At 40.6% G+C, this 23,850-nt stretch overlaps 1 long non-coding RNA gene across 1 annotated transcript in view; it reads left to right on the top strand.

The window, feature by feature from the left end:
• The window catches only part of LOC116220832, a 30,808-nt gene extending 8,485 nt beyond the window's left edge, over positions 1–22,323 (top strand). The window contains exons 2-3 of the long non-coding RNA XR_004163910.1: positions 10,159–10,305; positions 21,084–22,323. This is a non-coding gene — a long non-coding RNA (uncharacterized LOC116220832). The remainder of the gene's footprint in view (positions 1–10,158; positions 10,306–21,083) is intronic.
• Positions 22,324–23,850: the final 1,527 nt, after the last annotated feature.

Genomic DNA, 23,850 nt, shown 5'->3' with positions numbered 1-23,850 from the left:
TCAAACAGATAAACACAGTAATGACTTTGTGACTGATGGGATATTCTGAAATTTTTCGGTCTGAAACATGTCAGCCATCCATCAAACATGAGAGAAAGCTTTACCTGCTGGGGGAATATTGCACAGATGAGAGCTTAGAGAACAATCAACCTCCCTGGAGTGCCTTCAGTGTAAAATGAGTAATCACCCACACTCCCCCAGTCCCTCCTCATTCCCAATTCCTCTGCTCCCAATCAGAAGAACAGCTTTCCCACTGGCAAATTGTCTCAGATTTAACTAAGTAAGGTGTCCTCTTTTTCACAAGAAGCTGAATATTAAAGATTTTGCTGCAGATTCAAAAATAGCACTTCAGTTGAATTTCATGACCTCAAACACTCTTAGCAAAATGAGCAGCTAAGCTCAGTATTCAGGGCTCTACGCTAAGGTTTTCCCCAAGGAGTACATGTGCTCCTAAATGAAAACATTTAGGAGCACACAAAGAAATTTAGGAGCACAGCGATTTTTTTTTTTTAATGCGGAAGTAAAGCATGTCATTTGCGACCTATAGTTCCAAACATTGTATTTTCCAACGTTCAACCCCATTCATGTTCAGTGTTTCCGAAGCAAGTTAGCTGGTAAATTGATCAAATTACTGCATTTGTTCATATTTCAACACTTTAGTGGACCTCTTATCAATTGTTATTAGTAGTATTTTATATAGCCAGCTTTACCTAAAGTTTATTGTAAGATATAGTTTGTTAGATTCTAAATGCAGTTAGAGTTAGACTGTAGGTCTAGTATCTAATGTAAGCAACACTTTTACTGTAGCTAGCTAGAGAGCATGTGTACCATAACCAGTAGTCCGTTGATTTATAGTCTGTCAAATTAGTTCTAGTTATTGGTGTTTGTTGGCATACAAAGTTAGTCTTCTCTTATTAGCCTAGTTAGTACATCTGATTAGAGCTAGCAACAATGAATTGTAGATTAAGGGGTCCCCTATCTCAGTGTTAATTTTGGCAGCTATTTTAGATTTAGTCTTAAGACGAAAATGCATACTAGTTTTAGTCACATTTAGTCATTTTTATCCTTCTTAGTTTTAGTCTAGTTTTCGTCAACGAAAACTGATTACATTTTAGTCTAGTTTTAGTCACATTTAAAAGTCCATATTATAGCCACATTAAACTCCTTTCCTTCCCAGGCCCAGGGACCCCCTGTGTTGTGTCTACAAGTGCATAATAGTCAAGCTTGCAGTACTTAAATTGTGGATGCAATTAGTCTCTAAGAGACAGATCTCTTAGTATATGCCTACAGCTGAATTCCAATTAATTCAATGTAAATAATCATTTTAAGGCAATACTTAATTAACAGAATTATCATTCAAATATAAGAGAATATCAAGTCTAGATTTTCAAATGATGTGATAGCACATTACAACTACTATGCCTACCTGGCCTTAGAGTTAAATCAACCACATATCCTCCATTTGAATTGCTGTGCAATTTGATAACCAACAGATTTAGCTAGACGGATAGTTTTGACAGTTGAAAGTGGTGCCAATGATAATAACAACTGCCCAAATAGACAAGGATATTTAAACCAATCACATATTAATTTATTTTTTCTTGATTAATGTCATGCGTGGCCTGCCCTATAGTCTATTCTGCAATGAGTTTACTAGCTAGCATAACTTAGCTAGGATATGCTACCTCATAGTTAGCTAAAGTTAGCTAGCTAAAAGTTCGCCAAGGCTAACGGAAGGCTTAAATCGAAAATGACTAGCTAGCTATCCAAGCTGACACAACCTATACACTCGACTGCCCCTTTGAAGTTAACTTAACGTTGGCTAATACATTCTAATAACTAGTTATCATTGACAGTTACTAGCTAAGTTACCAAACTCCTTTCTCTTTCTTTTTTCTAAATTGAGCAGTTGCTGGTGTGAGCTACAGTATGGGAGCTAGCAAAGCCATTTCTAGCTCTGCTTCACAATATTGCTGCCTAGTGTTATAAGTTAATGTAATGTTAATAAAGTATCAGACATAAACAGAATACAACACACCAGTAACCAATTGATATTATGTGTTAATATACCGAAAATGTCAGTAAATCGAGGTGGTGCTGCTGTCTGTCCCGTGAAAGACCATTCAAACAGGTTGCCAGCAGTGGGTTTTTTGCGAGCTACTTATACCAAGTGATCACATGTCGGAGAGATCGTCGTAACCCTCTTTTTATATGGCTCTGGCCCATTGGTTGCGAATCGTCGCTCTCATTTGCATGAAGTTAAGCGTGTCATCATGCTATGTTCACATCGTGCAGTCGCGACCCTGTCACTTGTTTCCATATGAAATCTATGGTGCTTCACTTCTTCACGCCGTTGTTCCGTGTATTGACAACAGCCCGTCACTCGCGCACTGTGCTCGTAAATTATTTTTCAAGTTCGCACATACCTATTTTTAGGCGCAAATGCGAGTGAAATACTCGCACTGTAGAGCCCTGGTATTGCAGTACTGTATTGCATTGCTGCACTGGTGAAAGGGGCCAATACACAGGTTCTGTCAATGTTATTAATGGCAGTGCCATTAATGTTTCATATTCGTATATAGGCTATAGAGACAGCTGTGTGGTATGAAATGAAGAATGACAATATTTTAAGCAATGCAGTGGGTGAATTTATGTTTTAAAGTAGTTTTCTTGTCTCCATTGACCATAATTAATAACCAAAGACAGGTCAGATTATTGACAGGGTTTTGGTATTTAATCACAATTTCATGTATATTTGATGATTATACATACTCTAGGCGCTTGAAATTTCATGGAAGCACTGTTACATTGTCCACCTTGTAGACTTTTGTCATTTGATGACAGTGCTAGTAATGGATCCCATGGCTTTACCAAAAAAACACTATCCGAGTTAGAAATGCATCTCACTGTCTGTATAGATTGTTGCTGTTAATTTATTTACTCATCCAATTTTGTCCTTTGCTTCATTTAGTAGATATGTACATATCCTGGGAGGAACAAAATGCCTCTAAGGCCTCTACTGATGGAATAGGTCAAACAAGTGAAGATAACACATGTCTGCGGTGCACATCTTTTCTAAAGGTACTCGTGGCTGTTTCAAGATAATAACTCGGATGACAAGAGAAGCATAATTGGTTCAGGTCAGGTCAAAAATCACTGCCAAGTAGATCTTCCCATTGGGCAAGGAATACTTTCCGATAATGATTTGTAAATAAAGTCCAATTAAGCAACTCCTGCAACCAATTAGATAAAATGACACAGGTGCATGATTCAATTACCATACTTGCCTGAAGTGTTACCCTGTTTAAGTCAATGACCTTATTTATACCTTCTGAGTCCTAAACACAATTGGACCATGTGAGTGCCAGACACACTCTATGCCTCTGTTTGGTGCCACACATACAGTGGCGGGGCCTCTGTGCGGGGGTGCCAGAGGTGTGGGCATGAGGTTTGGCCGATTGTTTCCGAGCCCCTGCAGCGTAGCTCAGCACCCCTGCATGGCAATGACAAAGTGAAAAATGATGGGGCAATGCACCACAAACCCACAGGGGAAAATGTAGAGCAAGCGTAATCAATTATCACACCTTCCACTGCGTTCCGATTGCAGAGCTCCTTAATTATGTAAGTGAATTAGCTATCGATCAGCAAAGTGAGTCAGCAGGGCAGCCACCCGCTTGCCAGACAGCTACGAATTGTGGCCTAGCTACCACAGCAGGGTATCCTAGGTACACTCAGCCAGGGGTCGCATTGAGGCAGGGATGAAGAGGGATTGTGGTGCATGGCAGACTAACTCTGCGGTGTTTCCTTACAGTATGTTCTAGCAAAGACTTCAGTTTGGAGAGCTGCAGTGGGCGTAAACTGAAATCACCAGAGATACATTCCCCTTCTGTTCCATTTTGACTTGAAAGTTGTTTCTCCTCCACACAGGTGGTCTTAATAAAGTGAAGTAATCGGCCAAACCTCATGCCCACCCTTCTGGCACCCCCGCACAGAGACCGAGAGTGAGACAAGATACAATACACGCCAAAAGCCATTCATACTAGTTACGTTGTCACACAGCACTGGAGAGTATTGACACACACATATTGTCATCAATATTTCCATAATTCCGAAAATAAAAATGCCATTCAGGGACTCTGGACAGCTGTCGAAGATGCCATATGGGGACACATGTACTGTATATGCTGATCTGTGTTATACTGGCTTTCAAGGGAAACATTACACATGATTACAACTCCCACTTGCTCAGGATCTTACTTTCAAATGTGGAGCACCCTGTGGAGAGTGTTTGCAGCTGAGCTGTAGGCTTATTTGCCTCATTGATCTTGCTCATTGATATGAAGATGACCTCCTCACACAAATACCACAGCAATTCAGGTTAAAAACACCTAGTAGCTATTAGAACAGATAGAGTTGATATGACTTGCGAATAAGGAGGGTGGTTAATAAAACTAGAAATTGTGTATGTCGGACATAAATAATTTCTCTATATATTACTTTGTACAGTAAATGATATACTGTGGGTAGCACGTTGGTTCTTGTTGGTTGATGATGGCTTTTGGCATATACTGTATCTTGTCTAGCTCTTTGGTCCAAATATTTATGATGATATTTACATTTCCATGTTACCCAGACCATGTAATGTCTTGTGTCGTATTGTTATCCCTGAGGCACTTGGCATGTAGGTGTTTGAGGTCCCTGAGCACAAGAGAGGGTTTGGAAGTGGATCGCTGTTCAGTCGGCTCCTCTAGAATTCTTTTTTTTTTTTTGCTGTCCTCTGTGTGAAGCATTAGCAGGTTCTGATTAAAATGTGCAGCAGCATCAGATCTGAGGATGTGAGAGCCACTTAAAGCTGATCCAATTTAACTGTTTCATGCCATTTCACCTATTCATCTCTCTAGCTTTCTAAAGCGTCATAACTGTTTCATGCCATTTTACCTATTCATCTCTCTAGCTTTCTAAAGCGTCATAGATGTCAAATGACATACTGAGACATTCAGGGAGTGACCTTAAATATCAGCTTCATAGAAGGACAAATAATGACCTTGACACTGAGAAAATAGGCCTGTTGCCACTTGAGACTGAGTGGTGCTGATACTGATTACATTACCGGCATATTTAAACCTGTGGTGAGAAGGACACCCATAGCACAACTGTGATACAATGTACATTTTCTCACTTCAAGTCTATGTTCAGATTTCTTTGTTCAGATCCAGCTCCAACTAAAAAAGATTATTCAGACACTGACAGACAGTAGATAGTCATACTTGCACAATAATGTGATTCATCCAATGTAAAACCATCAGAAAAAACAGACCTGTGTTACTTTTCAACAACAACATTTAAGTGCAGCCTTATTCAGAATCACATGTCTGCACAACCACTCAGATATATTGTAAAGGAGTAGCCTATGTTTCCTTCACATTCCTTCCTAATGCTTACTTTGTTTATTTCCCTTTCTCGGTCTGTCTAGATCTTCCCCAGTTCTTTCTCTCGCTTTCCCCCCTCCCAAAAAATAAACACCTAGCAATACAGCCACACATGGATTTTGTGTGATAACCAGTCCAAAGGCTTGCTAAACTGAAGCATGCCATGGTTTGTATAAAGTTTGTTTACTATGAAAAAAAAACATCAAGGGAATTGTATTTACCAAAGGTTTTCAAATGAGTTCATTAATTAGACAGGTCTCATTGGTACGGACAGAAAACTGTTTTCATGAGGAAAATGAATGCGTAATTTAAAAGAAGTTCAGATGGATTGCCAACTTGTGAAACAACAAATTCAGGGGATCTTTTCAAGATTGTTCCAGGTATAACACACAATGTAGTTATTTTCTTCATGTAAACTCTGATTTTTATGACCCTCAAATAAGTAATGCTTAACCTTATTTTGAGAAAAAGCATTGCTATATATTTTCGCAGAACACAGTAAATATCTGATAGGTGCCACAGTTCATTTAACAGTCTTGACATGTACATTACCTCAGATAATGTTGTCAAAATAACAGGCATCAGACTGGCCATACTACTGCATTAACTGGAACATATGTGTTCTATAAAAAGATTTGAGTATATCTGTACCATGGCAATAAGATGCCGTGAGATGAGATGCCATGGTGTTGCCTAACCTATCAATCTGAGGTGAGGTCAGACCCCTTTGCCATCTAGTTGACCACAGTGTTGTGCCCCTTCACTTGTTTGTCAGCTGAACCCTGAATTTAGATTTTGTATGTTCAGATCATGACCACAAGTTCATCAACATGCTCTAGTGAATCCAACACGTAAACCCAACCTATCAACACTGGGACAAAAAAATGAACTTAAAAAATGTGAGTTACCTGGTTGCCTTAAAATGATGCACAAGAACTTAGAACATTTATATTTATTTCAGATATTCCCCCCCTTAACCCCATGGGCATGTGGGCGTGTGAGAGAAAGAGAGCAGGACAGACATTGCTTACAGTAGGCCTAGATAACAAATATTATTAAAGTTACGACAATCTCTTACAACAATGTAATATAAGAGCGTGTTGAATCTCTGAATAAGAGAGAAGTGCGCTCTTGACAATTCCTAAAGAGCTAACTGGGGAGTGTGCGTGTTTGTCTGTCAGTGTGACAAGAGAGAGACGCGAAAGCACATTTGAAATCCTAAAGGTCCAAGAGTATTTCTCAACACTAAACACAAACCCTTGGCCTAAACAAAATCTGAAGGCCCAAGTCTCCAAGTGTAGTATACAGTGGATGTTACAACTTCCTAGCGAGCACGTTTTTGCATAGCCCACACAGCCATGAAGAAACAACTGCTCCCACCGATGTTGAATATGACATTTTGTGGGACATCAAAGGTGTATTTCAAATGCTTGGGGATCAATGATGACTGCATACAGGAGACCCATCATGAGTCCAAATGCTTTGGGTACTTCTGACACCTCAGTGAGAACAAGCTGTTCTTCCAGAACAAGGCAGATGTTGCTCTCCTTACATCTCTACAGCTCTCCTCAGATACTATTCCCACATCAAAAGGCCCGTGTCACTTCCCCTTTAAAACATCATTAACTGGATTAGTTGGCTGAAAAACAAATGAAGTAAGACACTAAATTCTTAGCAATGAAAGACTGTTATGAAAGGTTTTTAATGATATAATGCATTTCAAACAAAGTATCCAAATCCCTTTGAAGGCCTTGGCAGAGCCTTTAAACACACCTCACTGGTCTTGAAAAAGTTCTTAGTATCCTCACAAAGTGGGGCATGCCAAGTCAGACAGTATTTTTCTTTTTCTTTGTGGAATTCTGAAATGCACACACACACACTACAGACATACAACACATTTTCAATAGAGTTATCTGTAGCTTAAGTGAAACATCACAAAAAGAAGGTAACATGTACAGTATGTGCAATACTTGCATCAACACTCAATCAAGCCATTGCAGAATATCATGAAGCTTTGTGATTCATTGATTCAGTGTACAGTGTGGGCAAAGGTTACAAGTCTACCTCGTGAAAACAGTGTAATCCTGTAATCCCCAGGATCTACAAAAAAAATATAAACAAAATGCCTTGCATTGAAATTGAAATAATCGTATTGAATATGGTTACACATAATGATATGCACCTCATTTAAGAGCAGACAGTTAGCTACAGTATCAGAAAAGTTGACCTGAACATTCCAAAGAATATTTGCAGAAAGACAACTTCAGACTTCAAGACAAATCAGGACAATGTAAGCTAGACAAGTTAAATGTAATGTATATGTCAACTGCTTCACATCTCTTGACAACATAAGGAATACTCTTGTTTCCTATAGCCTGTCCAAAATGCACAAAAATCGTGTCAATTAGCAAATACAGTATTCCCCTTTTTATTTTTTATTTTTGTTAATTCATATACATAAAAAAAACTGTGGGTTAAAATGTACTCACCAAATGCGAGCGAGGATTGAGAGATGGTAAAAGATCTGGTGAAATCCATCTTCTACTTGAGGCCTCCAACGGACTACACCACAAGAACTACTAGTTGAAACTAAACTAAAACTCTAAATAATATCGTACAGTGCATCTCTGGCACCATCCTAATAGGATTATATGCAGCACATGCCGTTTGGTATTGAGGGTCAGGATTTATTTTTAGAATTGATACAAGTTAATAGCACGATTGTAGGCATGATCTAGGTCTGTTTGTTTTAGATTTGGTCTAAATATATATTTTTAGGGTTCAGTATCAGATATGTTGCTTTGCTTTTTCCCCAAATGCGAGACAAGCAGTCTTTAAGAAATGGCTTCAGAAAGGATTTTCACTTTCTTTCCAAGTCATGTGCAGCTCAATATTCCAATCATGGAATCTGCTGTGTTTCGCTGTATTGGAACAGCACACAAGACCCTCCTAAATCTATGGTGGGATTAAGTTCATGCTTTGCATTGCTAAGCAGCTAGGTCTCTTCAAGCTGACAGTTGTTAAGGACTGCCTGGCTTCATAAATCAATAGAGACATCAAAGGCGAGAGTCATCCGTTAAACAACTCGTACTTCAGAAAATAAACTTTGGCTCTTTATTTTGCCTCCTGAATTGGAGTTGGAATGGAATCACAGGGACTCGAATGCCAGTGCATCAGCATCTGAGTCCCCTCTAAATCCTGATTGCAGCATTTTTAAACCATCAGCAACCCTGGCAGCTGATGCATCTTGGAATATGTAGCTCTTAGTTAATAAGATAAACACGTAATCTATTGGAATGCCCTCTCTCTCTCTCTCTCTCGCTCTCTCTCTCTCTCTCTCTCTCTCTCCCTCTCTCTCTCTCTCTTTCTCTCCCTCTCTCTCTCTCTCCCTCTCTCTCTCTCTCTCTCTCCCTCTCTCTCTCCCTCTCTCTCTCTCTCTCTCCAAACTTGAATAATCTGATAATAAATAAGGCAACAGGAAGCCTAGTCTAGAGGGAAGAGAATGCTGAGGCTGCTGGTGGAATTTCACAGATCCATTATCTCAAACCTTGTTGATTTACTAAGCACTTGGGGGACAGTTCTGTATTAAATCTATCCTGTTTGTAATGAGAATCTGCTTAAATTATGACACTCCCATAAGAAAAACATCCCCTGTCCCCTCCCCTGAATTTAAATTGGGTGACATAGAACCGAATAGTGCTTCACTCGTAATGTATCTCAAATTTCTTTGTAAAAATAAATAAATGAGAGAACATTTTTAATTTGCTGGGTTTAACTTGTAGCCTATTTATTCTTTTACAGAAAAAGTACAGTTGTTCACTTTAAGATTCATAACATTTCTGAACCTGAACATTGGCATACATTTACAGTGGGAAGAACTGAAAATGTAGTAGTCTAATACAACACATAGTCTAATACCAGTGCTGCCTGGATGCATTTTCCAGCTGGCCAGTATCTTGAAGTGTTTGGCCAATTCCTCCATACTCAATTGGGAGGCTGTGTTTGACTTCAACTGGTCCGGGAACACACCCATCAAGCGAGTGCACAGGCAGCAATGCTGGCCCTCTCGGCTTTGATTGCCTCTCATAGCTGCTGTGTGGTTGTAGGCTAGTGATGAATTTGCACTCCAAAATATGCCTTCTGTTGTTTGTTGAGACCGTGGCGAATTAAACTCATGATCATGAGCGCCTCTCCCTGATTTTTTTTTCCATTTTAAAGGCTCATCTGAGGATTGTGATGAAGACAATGATGATTACTTTGTTGGTGATGGTGTTTGTTTCGGTTGCAAATTGTTCACACTAGCTATTTGTAAAGACCTCCCACCAAAGGCAAATTAAAGTGATAGTAGCTCTTAAAGCTGCCCTTTCAAATCTTGCAGCATTCTCCATCCGGAACCTTGAGCAGATTAGACACTCACCTGATTGACTGTATTTTTCTGCAAATAAGGGCATTGTGCATTTGTAGAGGCACAAGCTTGCTGATTGAAAAGCTAACCCCAGTTGAGCCAGTATTCACATAAATAATCCACCCCCAAGACATGAATGCCCCACAGGTCTAACTTCTGGGCCTGAATGAGTTGCGACTACATTGCTTTCAGGTCCATATATTTACCCAGATTTCATCCGCTGAATATCAAAAGGGATGGGTTGGTTCCAGTAATTGCCAGTCTCTCAGAGGCAGCATCAGCCAACAATGAATCAGAGAGTCTCACATGCTGCCTCTCCTGCAGGATGCCTGGGAAACGAGGCTGCTGCGCTGAACTCACGCTGGCCGTTGAGCAGCCACTGTCTGCTGCATACTGATGTGTGGCGACGAGACTGGGCTTCCACAGACCAGGACAAGCGACACCTCATTTGTGTACACAGGTGCAGACCAGGTAAGCACATAATGAATAACAGTAGCACAAGTAAAAGAATCAGAATACTTTTGTGTCTTTGTGCCTTTGTGTCAGCCTTTACAAAACTCGTGATACAAAAACCTTTTTTTTTATTCTGTTGTACATTTGCATTGTTTTCTTCTAAATATGCAACTTGGCCTTTTGGTTAAATACTTAACAGCCTGGGCTTTTGTGGTTGGCATCAGGGGTGAGCTGAGAGGAGAGATAACGAAGAAAATGATCCAATCAATGTGCTTCAGATAGCAAGAGTGTCACTCTTCATATCAAGTTTTACAAATAAATAGTGTGTCCACAGTCATTCCCCTTTTGTACTGGACCCAGGTGTTTTTAATGAGCCAGCATGGGTAGTTCTATGCAGATCATAGACAGATTAATGTGGAAGCGCTGTTATGTAATTATCAGGATGTTCATATATTAAAAAGTTAAATCAAGAGTGTGAACAAACCATAGTACAGAATTCTTCTGGACTTGTCTGCTTTGGTTGGTACGAGCAAAGGTATGCTGTTAGTCTAATTCATATCACTATCATTAAGTGTTATCTGTAAATCCAGATTCAACACAAGGATCATTATACTTTAAATGAATGGCATTCTGATGGCAAAGAAGTTTGTGTGATAGATATTGTAGGTTCATGCCTTGCTCTGTATGTAAATGAGTACACATACTATGCTTCACATTAGTTAAAGGTTACACAGTTCTTTTCTCCTAAGAACAGAGAGTGTTTCTCTTTGCCACATGCTCTTTGTTTAGAGGGCTATGCGGCTCAGTGATCACCAGATTTGTGTCTGACTGGATATATCGATCTCTATGCACTCCCTGTCAGCATCACTGCTTGGCCTCAGCATCTTCGATGTCCAGACAGAAGGGCCAATATCAGTGAGACACATGTTGGATACGTCTCGTCAGATTAGCAGACAACTGTTGGCTGTGCCCCTGTGGAGACATTCAGCCTCCTCAAATAAGCTTTTGACATTGGGCAGTTTGAACTCAAGGGTGTCGATTAGCCAGTAACTGACCCGTTCGGGCGTATGTAGCCTACTGCTCAGTTCGGCGGTAATTCCCTGCCAAGGCTGACCGATGGTGGTAGTTTCTCAAGGGGACCAATAACTACAGTAAACAGGCTCCCAACAGTGAAACACCTTGCACATTTTGCTTACCACTATTTTGTTTTGGGGGTGTGGTTGCAAATACAGCAAGCATGTTTGGCTATCTTGTTTGAAGCAATCAAGCGGTTAGCCTGTTAGTTCAATAGTTTGAGTGCTTAAATATCTACAGGGGTCTATTTGCCTCAACCAAGTTACATATAATATGTAACAATTTGTGTTCATGGAGACAATAACTTCGCCCCCAGAGATCTTTTCATCATATTTATATGTTTAAATGTTTTCATGCCAGTAGTGAAGAGGTGGCAGACAAGAAGTAGCTTTCAGTGAAAGATCCAGAGTTCTCATCAAATGTGTTAATATGAATAAAATCAAACTTTTACATTAAAACCTAAATGAATCAGTTCTTTGGACGAATCCTTATAATGTATATATATAAAGTAAATGATGTATTATATTATAAGGGACTGATAACAGGATCCTTACAGAGATACACATACATCTGTGCACCTCAATAACTGTAAACATTTTCAGAAACTGTAGAGAATGTCTCTCTTCCAGTCTCAGACATAGCACCCCATTCAGTGAGTGCTGTAGTTATTTTCTACAGCCGTCACTCACCCTGCTTTCTAGTAGATTTAAACCCTCCTTACCTGTCGACCACATCATGTGCTGCAACTGACAAACTTAAATTTCAAGAATGGCTTTTAGCTAAAATTTGGTAAGCTTATACTTGCCAACATTTGCTCACATCTCCTAAAGTTCCATTTGGCTTGCTCAACAAAATGGTTACCTTTGACCAATCAAAATTCAGCAGCTAACACATGCTTGTGTGAATGGCCAATCTTAATAATGGCATAGAAGCTATTGACCCAATTTCAAACAAATCATACATAAGATATTGCTACAACAAGTTACACCACTTTTTCTTCTGTTTCTTTGACATGGTTTGGTCTATCTTCAAAACTCATTGCACTCAGTTTTTTAGTTTTTTTTACAAAATCATTCAAACTTTTGCTACTCGGGGTAGTTTTTGCACATGGCACCTGGAGCCAGATGATTTCTGCTTGCGGCTATTTTTTTATTTATGATAATATATTCCCCTCTCCTGTGCGTGCACAGGCCATTATATAGTGTACTGCTTCACACCCTTTTAGTGTACAGCTGACACAATCACAAAGTATAGTTCCTCAACCTTTTGGAAACCTATCTTTCCTATTTAGTACTGTTTCAGTAACAACCGTGGAGTATTGATTCAAAAGGTTGGTAGGGTCTGAAAGATATGGGAGTCAAAATATGGGAAAGGAAACATTACTTTCAAAGCTACTGTTCACTCTGTCACAGAAAGATGAAATATGGCTTAACCATTACATCTTAAGGTTGGAGTATTTTTCAATTCTTGGGACTAGAGGCCATATTTTGTATTGGTTTTGCCAACACAGCGGGGATTTTTGGCCTCTTTTGACACTCAGTAGTTTTACCAATATTAGTGTAAATGCACTCTCTTCCGTTTACCCAACGAATGGCATGTTTGTTTTACTTAACCCTATAACGCCTTATGTATCATATTTGCTACATGAGTTTTTAAGACATTTACATCATCATAATCAATACTTTCCTGAAAAACCTGCAATCTCACACGTCTTCTGCCCTCTGATAGATTATCTGGGCACTGTAGGCAGTAGTGGGCCTTTGAATGCTATATTCAAAATGGCTGCCATCATGTAATAACTCACTGGTATTTGGCAGGGAAATCTTTGGCAATTTTGAGAACGTTGAATCATGTAGCATCTTGTTGAAAATGTATGTATCAAATATGACAGCAGGTATTTAAAGTAAATATATCAAGTATAAAATATGATACAGGAAGTAATAAAGGTAATTTAATAGCAATCCCTCCATAGCAGTGGCAGCTCCTGAAAAAATTCTCAGGGTGGGCAATTTTTTTGATAATGATTAAGGCGACCCATTCGGTAGGTACATTAAGCAGGACAATTGTATCTATTTGTTGTGAGCTGATTAACTCATACAGCAATACCTTTTTGTCCACTAGATGGCAGCACACAACAGAGAAATTTCCCCTCTAGCTACATAAGTTACAGGTGGAAGGCTATGGAAGAAAGTTGCATCCAGGAGCCTTCAAAAGAAAAAGTGAGGTAGCTCCACAATAAATTGTCCCACTTGTTCATTATTCACATTACCCAAATGTTGTATGATGTAAAATAGCTTAACAGGACACATGATATGTCCTGTAACAACATAAAGAAGGGGGCAACATATAAGTCAAAACCAACAATATTTATTGCCTAATCTTTACAAAAGCAAAATAAGTTATGGCATAGAAAATAACTCTGTGTTTGTTCACTCCATGCATGCTACTTGCACTATCTCAAAGACAGCCTGTATCCCTCATCCAGTTGAGTGGCAATGTTCACCCTCCCAAAACCAGAGAACTTCAGACAGTTGTCTATGTGTAGCTTCGCCTGCTCATGTTTCTTTACCTTTTCGGACAGATGGTGCATGTCCTTAACTCCTGCCGTTGTCCATGCAGTGCTGTCTGTCATGGTGCCTTCGGGGTGGAAAAGTAGGCAAGGATAGCAAAAGACTGCGTTAGCCACTTCACAGCCTGCTAGCTACGATTTTCTTTGGTACCAATTCTTTGAAAATCCTCGGGGGTAGGATTTCCCTTTCTTTGTAGCACATGTTTAATTGATATATTTGGTCTAGGAGGTCCTAATTGTATTGTTGCCAATTTTTTGTCATTAGTACGCCGACCGAAGGGAGTTTCTTGCAAAGAAAGAATTTAATTGTTGCACTGAGCACTAGCCATCTCGACAGAATGCCTTGATCGAAGCAGTATGACGTTCTTATACGCTTTTACGGCCATTACTTATGACGAAAGCATGGAGGGGCGAGCCCTCCCGGAAGCCATAGAGAATGCATTGAGAGCCCTGTTTTGTGAAAAAAAATGGATTTAACATGGGAGTCAATGAGAGAGGTCTGGGGCGATTTACATTTTGCCCCAAATCGCCCAGAAGGGGCAGGGCCATTTGAAGCACGACTTTTGCCTGACTGTTGCCTGACTGTTACCTGATTGGATAATGACATTCAGAGGCAGTTCAGACGGTCTAGTGGTAGAATCCGACAGAAAAAAAATATCTCCTTTTCCCGTAGGCAGTGCGTCGCCCCAATCGCCCTTATGGACAAGCCGCCCCTGCTCCATAGTTTTTGTATTGCAATTCATGATGCTAACAGAAAGATCATCTCAGCAACTCTTTGATGATACGAAACTTTCCTGAGGTGGTGCAAACATATTGCCTCATTTGACCACTGGGGAGTGCTGCGATAGGCAATAACGTTGTTGTTTTTTCGTGCCTACTACAAGGTGAACTAAAAAGGTTCCTCCATGCAAAACAAAAAGAACCAACCCTAATGAAATATATTCTCTCCATTGTTTGTGTATTGCAATGAACTATTCCAAAATGTTCCATTTACAATGAACAATATTTTTTTTTGTTTCTAAAATATATTTTTTTGTGATCAATAAATAAAAAATCTAAATCAAACCAAACCAAAACAACATGATAAATGATGTAAATGACTACCGACTAAATTACTGTTTGTTTTTTTGTACTTTGTAAAAAGGGAAAAAAAACACTTAAATAAGAATTCAATAATAATAAGAATGTTGTGGCTAACATTCGATGTGTCAGACTTCTTCCTGGCCTAAGGAACTGAGTGACCATCACTCTCCTCTCCTCTCCTCTCCTCACTCTCCTCTCCTCTCCTCTCCTCTCTTCCCCTCTCCACTCCTCTCCTCTCCTCACTCTCCTCTCTTCCCCTCTCCTCTCCTCTCCACTCCTCTCCTCTCCTCACTCTCCCCTCCTCTCCTCTTCTTTTTGGAGAAAAAGCCTGGCCTAAGGAACTGAGTGACCATCACTAACTGAAAAACATCTAGATATGAGGGGTGCATGACGGGATGGGACGGGACATGACGGGTGCACTAACTTGCTCACTCTCTTCATGGATGCAAGAGCAAGCGCTGTTTTCATGAACAAAATGTGAACTGGGACAGATTGCAGTGGTTCAGACGGTTGTTCCATCATAGCTTGCAAAACCAATGGTAGATGCCATGGCGGGGTGCACCTTACTCCTTTCATAGATCTGATCACCAGTGCATGTTTGCCAAGAGTGATATGTGGCAGGCTGAATGCATGTCTGCTCCATGGTTCATCCTCCCTGGAAGATGCATTGCTGTGAGTGAGAGGAGAGGAAAGTGGGCCCACAAAAGAATATATTTGGTTCATATAGTGCCACTGTTACAGTGTTACAGTCCGATCCAATGAGAACATGTGATCCCACAATAAGTGTTCAAAAGTGTGTCAGAGCTAACTTGACAGAAAGGAGCTCTGGTACATTTATGTGCAGTGTTCTGTTCCTTGGACCATCGTCTTCCCCCAACACATGGCGCCCCAGCCCTGCATGGATGCGACCATGGTTATCACGTTGTGAATTGAGACCCTTGTTCTTACGAAGACGTAAAGCGTGCATAAAACTCTGTGTCAAACGTTTGCGTCTGTCTCTGGGTGCAGACCGTGTGCATTGAACCTTCCCAGGACTTTCGCATATGTAGCAGTCCTAATGGGGTTCGATGTTTGATGAGGCAACTGTAATCAGACCGAAGAGTAATTGAACTGCTGGCAGACGGTGCCTTCTTGTGAAGTTTGCAAAAGACGGGCAATCGTCAGGTTTGAATCTATAGCCACTCCTAGAAAAGATTTAGTTTTACTTGTTGAAATTCGTTAGAAGAAGCCACTCATCCAATTATTTTATAATCCTCGACCCGACGCAGCAGGGATAGGGATGTTTCTACACACTTCGTTGTGTGGTATAAATTATAATGATAGCAACCCGAGCATCGAGTAGTATGCGGTATTCGGTCAGTCCCAGTGGCCCTTTTTTGGAGAAGGATTTTTGCGACCTTCCATTTCTCTTTATGCTTCGCCGCCTGTCAGGAGTACTAAGAGCAGTGTTGAGGCTGTGCAGAGTACCTTGTTTACCCGTCCGGCCTGAATTCATGCCATGCCCAACCTCGTCCTGCCGTGAGCTCGGGGGTAGGGTGGGGTGGGGGGAGGGCACTGCACTGCTGTGCGGACATCGTCCTCTCTCCACTATGAAGGATGTATGAGTTGTTGGAACAAGTTGGGTCAAGTGAGAGCGCTGTCTGCCTTTTCTGTGCTGCTCCACTGCAGGAGGGTCATTTTACTGCTGTCTGCCTTGCAGCATGCTCTAGACTGTTTCTGAGTAGCATTGTACTTTTCAGTCAAAACCAGACTGACCTCTCCAAAAAGGCCTTTCGGAGACAGTGGGGCATCCGGGAGGAAGGTTTAATCCCTATCCTGAGTCTGCTTTAAGGTCAGCCTCAGATGGCATTCGGGGACGACCAGGTTAGAAGTCGCTCTGCCAGTATGGGCTGCACATCGTTGCGCAGATGGCTTGATCTGTAGCTCGTCGAGCATGTCATTCTTTTCTGCTAGTTCGCCTTCCGGGCTTCTCCTGTTTTCCCTCCGGTGATGTAGGCTTTCTCTGCTATAGCAGATTTAGTCCTACAGGGCTTCGAGGGCAAGGACTTGGACTTCCATCGTGGCCTTGCCAGCAGGGACGGATAAGACACCATGGAATCTAGGGATGACATGGGCATGTAGTCAAGGTCTGTGATTTCATACACGTTCATGTAAGCTGCCACACCTTGCACAGGGACCCTGGCAGTGTATGGCGATTTCCATGACCGCTTTGGTTCCTAGTGTACTTCAGGGAAGAAAGCAGCTTCATCTTCTACCTATCTTTAGGCAAAAATCAGTTGACAATGCGAAATTGGGGGGTAAAGCTCGGCACAGAGTAGAGGACACGTTATGAGAAAACACAAAAACCATTCATTGACTGGCTCTCTGCCGTCTAGAAAACACACAAGTGGGGTGGTCTTTTGGTTCTTTTTTTCTGGTGAGAACATGGGCTTCTCCACGAGATCACCATGGGAAAAACGGCACTCTTGTCTCTTATCCAAAAGGGTATGGGGGGGGGGGGGGACAAACAGTCTTCCTCCAGCGAGAGGGCCCACTCAGCATGGTCCATCCCTAGACACGGCAAGCACTCGGCATGAGTGTCAGGGGATAAGATGCCGGTGCTGTAATGGTATTGTTTACCAGGCGTGGTTCGTTTTCTTTTCTTGAAAGCCGGGGCTGTGAAGAGAAATCACAGTATGGTTAAAGAAAGGTTATATGCTCACTACAGTCCGGGCTATGTAGTGTAATAGCAGTGGACAGTTTAGGTAGTGAAACAGTTTAGGTAGTGAGTCACAAGAGTATTATACAGCTTACATAGAGCACATAACAGGTGTTCATGATTATTTGATGGTGATTTCAGAGACTCTGACATGCATGCTACTTACTTACTTACTTACTTATGCACACACACACACACACACTCACACACAGACATACACACACACACACATAATATATAAATATTCAAGCATGTCAGAATCACCAATGTGCCTGGATCAAGCCCCAAACTGCAGGGGGTTAAATAAGAAACGTAAACAAAATGAAACTGAATAAAAGACTGTTTGTCTTTGTCTGTTTTTGGAAGTCTTTCTGGCTGCTGAGATACAATAGGACTTTTCACTGTGAATGGTAGATTGATCTCTCTTAGAGTTGGAGGCAAGCATCAAATGGATGGATGTAAACTTACCTCAAGGTATCAGTAACATAAACCTTAATGTTCTACGTTCTTCTGTGCCCCTTCAATCAGCACATATAGTTTGCATTACAGTTTAAAGACAAAAAACCTATGTGGTTCTCATTTTTCTTTTACACAATGATGAACAAAAAGGTGAGGATGTGAGGCCTGGGATGAAGGTTGACTGCTTTGCCGTCACTATTACCCTCTTACCCTCTAACACTGAATGTACATCTTTATTTATTTATTTATTTATTTATATATATATATATATATAGTTTTAGGAGCAAATGTCATAAAAGCACACCCACACACTCACCTGGTCAAGTACTGATTTTAATTCAACCAGATTTAAGAATGTGTGGAAAGGGAAACCAATTAGAGTAAAAAGAGCAGTGCTTAAAGGTACGCAAGACCCAGATAGATCTCCCCCATGTGTCTATGCATGCTGCACTTTTTTACTTGTCGGGGTCACCCTTATAATAGAAAGTTTTATACATTTTTGTAGTGACAAAAGTATATGGTTTATTTCGACTAAATCAAGCTCATCTGTGTAAGAAGAATGTGGGAAAAAAATTTGTGTTGACTCTTTGACATGTTCATCATGGGGTTCAATATAATGTTCCACTTGTACCTGCTGAAGGCTCAATGAGAGGCTCAACGAGAAATTATGTAAATAATCAAAAATAGCCACTAGAAAGCAAAAACCATCAACATAAAATAATGAAAATTGGGTTTTCTATGAGATATTTTATAATATTTTGACATATAGAGCTTAGTTTGTATGTGTAGTGCTCCTTCACATCCGTTGTTGCCATGGTAACAGGAAACAGCAGGTACACAATGTGCTATAACCTTCAACTAACAAAGCTCGTCCTTGTTTGCAAGGACTAGAATGCTGCTTGCCTTTAGTGGAGAGACATTTTGAACACAGTATATTTCTGAAACCCGCAATGGATTAAAGTTATTATGTAAAGATAGTAGAGGCCTAGCTGTATGCTTTTAATTATTTAAAAGGCCTAGGTCAAGAAGCTTTTGAAGACCCAACTCTTCAGAGAGCACCTCCCCTCCTAACTGGCACCTGACTAGCGCTTAACTTGCACTTCAGCAGTTACATTCCTGCACTTCTTTTTCCTCTTTTCTAGGTTGTTGTTTTTCTAATTCTCATGTAAAGTAGTATTTATTGTTACACCATGCTTTTTTATTGCTCTTAGCTTGACTGTTCTCTCCCTTGTACGTCGCTTTGGACAAAAGCGTCTGCTAAATGACTAAATGTAAATGTAAATGCCTAATGCATGTGGAACACCAATTTTGAAAATCAGAAAATCTTTTGGGAGAAGGATGTTCTCACGTCAAATACATTCCACTGACCATATACACATTATGGAAATAATTACCTAAATCCTCATATATTCAGCACTAACCGCTAAGCAATACTAGCAATGTTTTCATTGCAGTTCACACACACACACACACACACACACACACACACACACACAGTTGACCCGAACGCGAGGACAAAGGGGAATTCATGTTGCACTGCTTACCCATGCACATCCCTGATATATGTGCTATTTTTGTTCTGAGAAATACTCTGTCACATTTTTGCACATGATGTAAGTTTAAAGAACAGTACCCCATTGCATCTTTATGACGGGTACGACATTATGTTTCAGCTTCGCTCAGTATTTTAAAGAGTGGCATAGCACAAAATGTGCCAGCTGTGATTTAGGCTCTTTCTGTAGATTGTAGAAGATGTTGGCCTTGGTATTCACAGAAAAAACCTCCAATTGCTGTTCAGCTCTCACCCAAGTGACTGACCCTAAGGTCACTGGAAGCCCCATTTGAGTTAGGCTATGGAACCGCATCTGCCTTTATCTAATTATGTGACCGCTGCAGGGATCTCTCTCCACTGCTGTTGCCGTCTTCATCAGGCCTCATATCAAATTCCTTTTCATATTCATTTTTATTCAAAGCAGCCTTCAAAGTCGGTGTCATCATCCAGAGTGCAGGGGAGATGTCCCTGAGATGCTGTAAAGCATGAAAACAGCACTTTCTCTAATCTTACATTCATCGAATGAAATGTCAGTATGCTTGCATCATTTTCTGTTGTTATGTTTAGAAGAAAAAAAGAGAATATCCCATCTTCCACTCTATGTACTCACAGTAGTACAGGTTATGCGCTTTTAATATCATATGGCTTAATTAATTGTATGGCCATGCACTCAGCCAATAGTGTAATGTGTCATATTCACAGGCCAAAATGTGGCATGTAGGTTTCTCATTGTTATGCCTCGCACTACAAAATATATCAGTTCTCTAATCAAGTAGTTGTACTCCGGGCCCTCTGATGAAACGTAATTTGAAAAGCCAACTGACAATTCTGGAAAGCTAGACAGAACGTGCTACATGACAGGCATTTGGCGGCCCTCTTTCTGCCATGCCATTTAATGAGGGTAACTTCAGTGCGATAAAGCTGGAGTGATGGATGGGCAAACACAAACGTCTCTTAGCCAAATTCCATGTTGCTCAGACAGATGCTCCCTTTGCCTTCATTTTTTGGCCATCATTTTCTGTCCTAAACGGATTAGAATGAAGTACTGTGATGCTCACTATTAACATGGGTTGGTTTTAGTAATAGTTCCCTGAAGCTAAGTTGTCTTGCGATGACAGGTCAAAAATGATCCTTGATCTTTGATAAGTGATGATTGGCAGTTTATCAAGTATATCTGCCTTGTTGTCACAGGGGCATTTAATAGCAGGTACTGAGTATTCCATAGAGTATTTGTGATGGTCGTTTGGACAAACAGTATACAACAGAAGAGAGTACACCCCACCTGTGCAATATCATTTAAATGTAAAAAAAATACAGGCCCCACAGTGAGATTACATTTTTTATTTTATTTTTGATGACAGACTCACTTCTCCTTGGCATGGAGGATACCAGTCTTGCACACATTTCTGGAAAGATGTTCTGTCATTCTTCAGAGATTTCTGTGTCAGTGATCAGAGGTGTGTTCAGTGTTCGAGTTTCTACTTTGAGGCCTGTATTTTCAGGTAAGTCTTTCTAAAGTATTTGTTTTTGATTGTTCCTAAGAGGAAATACTGTACTGTGCCATGCAAATATTGAGTGGTGATACTATTTTGATCATTTAACATTTTACTGATATTGCACATCATTTCAGACTAAGACACAGAGACAAAGTAACATGGATTCATAAATGCCAGTATGGTAGCAAGGTTCATTTAAATTATTTAACTATAATAGTTAGTTGGACTACCTATTGAAACACTCCACTTTGCAAACTAAATATGCCAAAGAAATTCAAGTCTGTGGATGAAACAAATTTGTTTAATGTCTTGATACCTCTGATATTTATCTAGCTTTTGATAGCAAAATAACACTGAAAATATCTATTTTTTTTAGTTTTCTAAACCTGCATATGACAGCCTTTAACTGTCTTTGCACTTCACAGATTGGAACATGTTAAGGCTATTAAGTGATCCATCCATTTGGAAGGATCTGAATCTGAATACTGTTTTGCTACTTTGTTTAGGAATAGTCAGTTTATTTCATTTTATTAATTGTTTTTTTATCTGTATAACTATACCACCATCAAATGATTTCAAACAAATGTCTAACTACAACGGATCGTAATCTTTGATAGAGATATGAATTAAGGGAAAGATAGAAGTAAAGTAAATTATTTATTAACAACAGCTGATACACAATGACAAATGATCAAAATAATAATTAATAATATTATGTCTCTCTGACAATGTACTACTTGTTCACCAAAGACTTATCTGTTCACAAAGGACTTACAAACATCCACGCAACTCGGCCAGCAGACTGTTAAATAGTTTGATGACTGTCACAATAACTATTACAGCTGAATAACCTGGCAGAGGCAGTAACTTGAGTGTCAAATCATCACACAGTTCTGCTGTCTTAGAATTAATCCTGCCCAGATAGTGCTTCACCTAGACCTAGACGTAAAAACTGGCCCCATCTCAAAAGAAAAAAGTGATAAAAGCTATCTAGAAGCTCAAGAGGAGGACAGCGCCAAGGCCAAACAACATCCCTCCAGAACCCACAGCAGACATCATGGTTTGCCTACTACAAGATGCCTGGGAAAGAGAAGAAGTACCATAGGGATGGAGAACAGGCTATATAGACAAACTTCTAAAGAAGGGAGACCTCACCGACTGCCAGAACTGGAGAGGAATCCAGCTCCTGTCCCTTCCAAGCAAGGACTCCTCCAGGGTGATCCTAGAGAGGATCAGAACAGCCATTGACACCAAGCTAAGAGAGGAACAGGTGGGGTACCGAGCTGGGAGATCTTTTACAGATGGGATAGAGAACCTCAGCATTATCATAGAACAGTCACGGGAGTAGCAGTCCTCACTCAACTTAATTTTCATTGACTTCAAGAAGGTATTTGATATAGTGGATTGGACAGTTATCTGGAGAGTCCTCAGGCACTACATCATTCTTCAGAAGATCGTCAATGTGATAGAGACTCTAAAGAGTTATTCACAATGCTGATCTATCTGAACCCTTCAGTGTAAACACCGGAGTCAGGCGAGGCTGCCTCCTATCACTGATCATTTTCTGGCTCATGATGGATTGGGTGATGAGGACAACAATGGACCAGCTTAGGGGCATACAGTGAACCCTAACCCAGAAGCTGGAGGATCTGGACTTCACTGATGACATCAGACCCTTGTCGCACACTCACCAACACAACCAGGCAAAGATGGATAAACTTCACAGTTACCAGGACCACAGGACTGGAGATCATCATCATGAAGACGTTGAAGAGCTTGCGGGTGAAATCCACACAGGAAGCTCCAGTCACCATCAACGAACAGGCCCTTGAATACATTGACTGCTTCACATACTTGGGCAGTATAGTTAGCGAAACAGGAGGGACAAACGAAGACTTGAACGCTCAGATCAGCAAAGCATGCCAGGCCTTTGTTGCCCTGAAACCAGTATGGAGGAACAAGAACCTCAGTCTTCATACCAAGTTGAGGGTCTTCAACACAATTGTCAAGTCTGTGTTGCTGTATGGGGTGGAGTCCTGGAGACATACAAGCGCCTTGACCACAAGCTGCAAGTCTTCATTAATACCTGCCTCCGACAGATCCTGTTCATCAGGTGGCCAGAGAGGATCTCAGACCAGGCAACAGCCCATCCTCAACACCATCCAGATGAGAAAGTGGAAATGGATTGGGCACCCCTACGCATGGAGCAGACTATTATCCTATGCCACGGCTTGAAACCTCTAGAGAAAGAGGAAAAGTGGACAACCAGCCCTGACATGCAGAAAGCCCCGCAGTCAGAACTCAAGACCATCGGCCTATCCTGGGGAGAGGCGAAGTGGGCAGCCCAAGACAGTCATATGGTGACTTACAGTGAAGGCCCTATTCTCTGACCGGAACGAAAGGGAAAAACGAGTGCTTGATACAACAGATTCCTTGTTACTACTGAAAGTTGCAATACCACAGATTAACAATTAAGACAAATTAAGAATTCATTGTAATGCCAGGAATAAGCAAATTGAGAATTTATTGTAATGCCAGGAATAAGCGAATACAAAACACAATGACGAAGGTAAAACAAGAATAAAATATGAAGATGTAATACTACAAGCAATAACACAAAGTAGAAACAAAA

This window comes from Clupea harengus, chromosome 6 (assembly GCF_900700415.2).
Source record: "Clupea harengus chromosome 6, Ch_v2.0.2, whole genome shotgun sequence".
In the NCBI taxonomy this organism is placed as follows: Eukaryota; Metazoa; Chordata; class Actinopteri; order Clupeiformes; family Clupeidae; genus Clupea; species Clupea harengus.
The sequence above is the reverse complement of the archived record's forward strand: the minus strand, read 5'-3'. Positions and strand labels throughout refer to the sequence as shown.